This window comes from Vipera ursinii, assembly GCF_947247035.1.
Source record: "Vipera ursinii genome assembly, chromosome: 9".
Taxonomy (NCBI): domain Eukaryota; kingdom Metazoa; phylum Chordata; class Lepidosauria; order Squamata; family Viperidae; genus Vipera; species Vipera ursinii.
This window is the reverse complement of record NC_139523.1, coordinates 24,578,756-24,585,042: the sequence shown is the minus strand read 5'-3', so window position 1 is coordinate 24,585,042 and position 6,287 is coordinate 24,578,756.

The following is a 6,287-nucleotide window of genomic DNA, read 5'->3' as shown; positions in this document are numbered from 1 at the left end:
CAAGGAGAGCCCCGGTTTCCCTCTCCAGATGCAACAATCGCCGGGAGGAGGGGGGCCTTGCGGGAGTTCTCCCCTGGCATGGCGACTACCGCAGGGACCCAGAATCGGGGTACCACGGCAGCCGGGAGGAGACCACGGACGGGGAAGCCTCGGCGGAGGCTGCAGGTGCCGGGAGCCGCTTGGGTGGAGCTGGGAAGCCATCAAGACCTGGCAGGTTTCTTAGCCCTGGAAATGGGGGGGGGGTTTGGTGGTTGGTCTGGAGGTGGGGAGGCTGCTTGTGTATACTGGATCCCCCAAGGGGGGTCTCCTCTTCCTCTCTTTTTCCTCCTTTTTCCTTCTCTTTTTTCTCCTTTCCCCCCTTTTTTCTTCTCCGTTTTTCTCCTTCCTCTCCTCCTCCTCCTCCTCCTCCCTCACCACCATCTCTTCCTTCCCCTCCCCCCTTCAAATAAACAAATCCCAAGGTTGCCAAGGCTTCCTGTTTGGCCTGGATAATAGATCCACTTCCTGGACCTTTTGACGTTACCTCACCCTTCCCCTCCACTCTGGGAGGGGGAGGGGAAGGAGAAGCTGGAGACGAGGTGGGGTGAGGGGCTGCTCCCCTTTCTGCCGCAAGGGCCCCCTTTTGCGAAAGGGCCACAGCAAAACTCCGAGGCGCCTGGCGCTGCTCCGTGGTCAGGATGCCAGGCAGGCGTCCTAAAGGCTGGTGGGAATGCCCTTCAAGCAGAACCCGGGAGGCCGGAGTGGGTCTTCTCTTGGGTTTCCCATCAACCCTTAGATTCAGCGTGCAGGGCAATCGGAGCCACGGCAGGGCCTCAGTGGAACCTCAGGCTGTGGTTGCTTCCTGGCGTGTCCGCGTGATCTACTAGGGGTCCAGCTGGCCTTCAAGAATTAGGACCGCTCTACAAGATCCTGGCCTCTGAAGCAGCCAAGATCCGTGGGGTTGCCTAGATCTTTGCTCGACCAGCTTGAGGGACGCACGCCCCGCAGAAAGCACCAGCGCTGATTTCAGTTATTACGCTTAACGACTGTTGCAAAATCAGGTGCCGTTCATTGAACCGCCACCTTGCTCAGCAATTGAAAAGGTCGGCCTCGGTTGGTAAAGTCCCTGAAAAAGCCACAGCACAAGGACAGCTGGCCGTCCGGCCTTTTCCTTCGGGCCCAGCTGCCTGTCAAGGCCCAGGAAGGGTGGCAAGTCGTGTCGCGTTGTGTCATATCATATCGCGGGTCAGAAAGGTAACTAAACCTTGTCGGACCCAAGAAGCCGTTTTTACTCCCCAGCCGTTCAATTGCCGGAAGACGGGGGCACAAGATTGTCTGGGTCAATCATTTCCAGCCTTGTAATCCTAACGGCTCTGTATTTCCTCAAATAATGGGGAGGGGGCCGGCCTCAGCCATCCCCTCCCCAAGTCCAAGCTGCGCTTGGCAGACAAGCTGGAGACAAAACACCCGGCGTTTCCTCCTATTCACTGGCAGCAGAGGCGGTCTGTGCCCCCCCCTCTCCTCCCTTGCTCCTCGGCCCCCCCATCCCCCTTGCCTTTTTGGAAGAGGAAGGGGGGAGGGGTAGAAGGCCTGAGTGGGGCGGGGGCTGGCGGATTGGGAGAACCACGGAGCACTCTGACGTTCTGGTTACTGGGCAGATCCAGGTGGAATCGGTCGTGATCCTGTGAATTATTGCCTCCATCCTTTTGCCCCTCCTCCTCCTCCCCCCCCCCCACAACCTGCTCCGAATCTCTCTGGAGATTGTCCGTCATCCAGGTCGGGTTGCCTCAAAGGCGCTTTTCCAAAAGGCAGCTGGACTTGGTTGTTCCCTTTGAGGAAGAAGACGTTTCGCTTCTCCTCCAAGAAGCTTCTTCAGTTCTTTTTTCATCATCATCATTATTTTATTCAGAACAAAGTTAAAATGCAAAATACAAAACCAAATAAAAAGAACACATAAAAAGAAACACAAAACAAGCAGAACATCAAAAAAACCCAATACATTGCACGCATATTATCCCCTCTAGTTGAATACTGATTAATATATTACTACAACATTAGTTCTTACCCCTTGCAAAACATGCCCTCCCAGAATTTTTAAACTACTAAATCTATTAACAATTTGTCGACCTGTCTTCTCTATGTCATATTAGTGACAAAGTAGTTAACAGGAAAAAAAACAATAGTAAAACAGAACAAAATTAAAGTTTTCAAAGCTCTTGTTAACAAACTGTTATTCTAACCCACTCATGGAAAATTTAACCACGGCATCTTAACTATCCCAGATCATCCCAAAAATTATAAATAGATCACGCTAGTCAAAAATCCAGGTCTCTTTCTTAATATCCTCTGAATGAACGAATCAGAACATTCAGTCAGAACTGAGGAAGCTCCTTGGATGAGAAGCGAAACGTCTTCGAGGAAAAAACAGAGTCCAGTTTCTGCGTTTTGGAAAAGCACCTCTGAGGCTGGGAATCTGCAGATTCCTCAAGGGGAGGGACCCCTGTCTCCTTCCTGACGCTCCCCAGGACCCCAAGGGCCACTTCCAAACTGGGATGCCTTGCCGGTGCCCAAGTAGGAGAGCTGATGGAGGAGTGCAGGGCTTTCTCTAGAGACCCCAACCCTCACCAGCCCAGGCAGAGCGAAGGACTGCTGTATCCCTGTCCTGAGCTTACACACCTGGGGGTCCTGATTGTTTTCACAGTTGTGTCCCCCTGCTGCCCCCTCCCCTTCCTTGGGACCCCTCGGGGCTTATTTCAGGGAACGCAGAAGCCGAAAAGGAAGAGCTGCAAATCCTTCCTTGCTGACATCCCTTGGAAGAAGGGGGGGGGGAGTTGGAAAGTTGTCCCCAAGAGAATTCCTCAGCATTTCATGCCATGCCGTGGCAGCCCTGATCTCTTGGGGGAGGGGGAGGGGGAGGGGGGAGAGAACAGTGCTGCAGTGTGGGAGAGAGGAATATGCTCCAAAAATATGGACAGTCCAGATGTTGGGGTCCTTGGTGCTTTCCGAGGCTTGGTGTTTTCCGGCAGGCATTCCATGACCCAGGTAGGCAGCATCATCAGCGCTAGAAGAGAAGGTAGTTTGCAGGGAGGAGGAGGAGGAAGAGAGGAGACCCCTTCTTGGCTGCTCTGTGGTGGCAAAGTGCCGCTTGCGAAGTGTGTCACTCAGAGGGCCAACCAAGCCAGTGAAAGCTGCCTGGCCCTCCTTGATCCGCTCCGTTCGTTTGTTGCCAAACAGAGACCCTTTTAAAGATGGCAGCTTTCTGGTCCTCCACGTCCCCGAGGAAAAAGAGCCTTTTCTTGTCGGGCTTTAATTGCCCCTCGCTCTCCTGCGCTGGCAGTGCCAATATTTTGACATGCCCAGCGCCTAATGCAAGACTAATGCTTGTTTACAGCCTGGCGCGGCGGCAGAAGGGAGCCCAGCCTGGCATCAATGGGCCTATTGAAAGCAGTTTGGCTGCTCTCCCAGGAGTGCCCGCCGGTCTTGCTGACGCTAAGCAGGGCAGATCAGCCCAGCACGGATGAGCTGGATGGGCGGACCAGATGGGAAACACAACACGGTGCACCGATTCCTCTTGAGTGTAATGCAAATCTTGCAAGTACATTTCTCTGCCACACACCCCACCTTCCCATACAGGTCAAGAAATTGGGGGGGGGGGTCCCTTCTGAGATACAAGCAGACCTCGACTTATGACCTTAACTGAGCCCAGAGTTTCCATAGCTAAGCAAGACATTTGTTGCGTGAGTTTTGCCCCATGTGCCACCACCACGGTTGTTAAATGAATCTCTGCAGTTGTTAACTTAGCAACAAGGCTGTTCCATGAATCTGGCTTCCCCACTGACTTGGCTTGTCAGAGGGTTGCCAAAGTGACCCTGGGATGCTGCGACCGTCATAAATGCGAGTCAGTTGCCAAGCATCCAAATTCTGGTCCCATGAGAACGGAGGACGCTGCCGCAGTCGTAAGGGTGAAAAACCATCACCAATCGCTTTTTTCCGTGCTGTTATAACTTCAGTCACTAAATGAACTGCGGTCAGTGGAGGATTACCTCACTTTGCCAGGTCCCTTTTCCTGCTGAGGGATCAGCTGCCTCCTGTCTGGCAGTTCTCTCGACTGCATCCCCCCCCCAATTTCCCCTGCCTCATCCTTCGGCACCCCCACCCCTTTGGGAAAAGCAGCCCAGCCTATTAGCTTTCCTTGGACTCAACAGAGCCTGGGATCTTGTTTCCCCCCCCTACTTTTTTCTCCCCCCCTTCCCCCCCCCTCTTCTTGGAGGGGCTTCTGTCCTTGCCTGGGAAACAGGTGTGCTTTTCCTCTGAGCCTGTGGGGCAGCCTCCTCCCCACCAAGTGTCCAGGTGTGAATCTGCGAGTGGGTCTCCCTACCGCAATCCCACCCGGAGCATTTCACACTCTGCAGGCACATGGCAGGAATTTGAGTCCCCCCCCTTCCCTCCCAGCTCCTCTGACACCTTTCCTGTTGCTTCTGACACCTCCTCTGGCAAATGCATCGGAGGGGGGGGGGGAGACAGAGCAGGTCCTGGGAAAAGCATTAAGGCCTGGGGGCGGGGCGGGGAGTGAGAAATCCCTGACCTTTGGAGAATGGCTGAGTTCCTTCAAGGGAAGGTGCCAGCCAAATGAGGTCTGGAAGTCCCTGATATGTCCTTCGTTTGGGGATGATCATCCTTCCTTTTTTAAGTTTCTGGTCCTCAAGATGATGGGACTCAGAGCAAGGTCCACAGACTTGTGGATTGGTTCTGTTCTAGGCTCGAGTGTTCAACACACACACAAACACACACACACACACACACACACCAAAAAAGAGATGAAATGGACACCCCAGTCCTGTATTTATAAGAGTTGCGGAGCTCTGTGATCTTTCCTTCACCCTGGGGTGTTTGTCCTTCCTGTTTAAGTTTCTGGTCCTCAAGATGATGGGATTCAGATGACGGTCTGGAGACTTGTGGATGAGTTCTGCTCCCGGTTTAACTCATACAGCCTTCTTTCCCCCACTGCCGATCCTATTTAGCAGAAATAATAATAAATAATAAACCTTTATTGTCAAAGGACAACATGTGTACATTGAGATTAGCAAAAGCCGCTTTCTTCTTGGGCTCCTTTTCTGCACTGTGGCCAGGAGACCCGACTCTGCTACTGGCAGCCGAGGCGAAGCCCCCCCCTCCCCCCTCCCCCGCTGCACGGAGACGGCGAGAAGGAAGGAAAGAAGCGTGGAAGAAGATAAGCAGCTGCGCCCGGCTTCCTACAGTGGGGAGAGCCCAGTCTGGCTTTCCAGGCTGCTGGTCAAACTGGTAAGGGGCCTTTGCTCAGGGGAAAGTTTGAGGTCCAGCCTGGCAGCCTCCGCGGAGGTCGTTGGGTCTTTCCCCCGCCTGCTTTGAGGCAGAATTTAAATCTCCTCGACCTGTTTGTCCACTGACCCAACTAGGCTACAGCATCAGCGCTGGGAGGGAGGGAGGGAGATTGTTGTCTGGTTTGTCTCCTTCCTAGCACTGATCACGTCACCTAGTTGGGTCATGAGACGTCTGTGAGGAAACCACCAAGCTCAGCGGGCTCCAAGGACCCCGCCAGAGTCCTCCTCCCCCTCCTCCCCCCTTCCTTTTGCCTCCTCTTCCTCCTCTGTCATCCTCCTCCTCTTTTCCCATTAAACCCCAAAGAAACCTTTCTGATTGGATCTTTATATTCGCTTGAAGAATCTTCTATATTAAAATACGACTCCTGCTCCAATATTTCTTTCCTTGCCCACCCTAAATGATAAGAAGTCCCTTCTTTACATTTGTGTTTCCCACATTCATTCCTCTTTCTCCTTTTTTGAGGGCGGCTGTAGTTTTCCCTAGTCTCATCTTACTTTTCCATTTTTGCCCTGGTAGGAAGGCTGGGCATCAACAAAATAAATGCATACCTTTCACGATTTATTTTTAATTTATATTTGTTTTCACAGGAAAAGTCAGGGACGACAATTTCTTCATCGTGAGAGGCCAGCCTTCACTGCGACTGATGCGTTGTGATCCTGAACTGCTTTTGAGCGTCTCCTGCAATTTTCCACAGGATTCCAGAGAGGCCACGAATTGGGATTCATAGCGTGCCGTTGATTACCAGGAGGGGCCCCACTGGCCAGGCTGGCTTCCTTTCTGTTCCTTGATTCATCTGAATATCAGCCTTCCGGGAGTATCCTCAATTGACCACAGTTTGTTTAGCGACCGTTAGAAATTGCAGCGGCACTGCAAAAAGGGACTTATGACCATTTTTCACGCTTACGACCGTTGCAGCCTCCCCAGGGTCACGTGATCAACATTCAGAT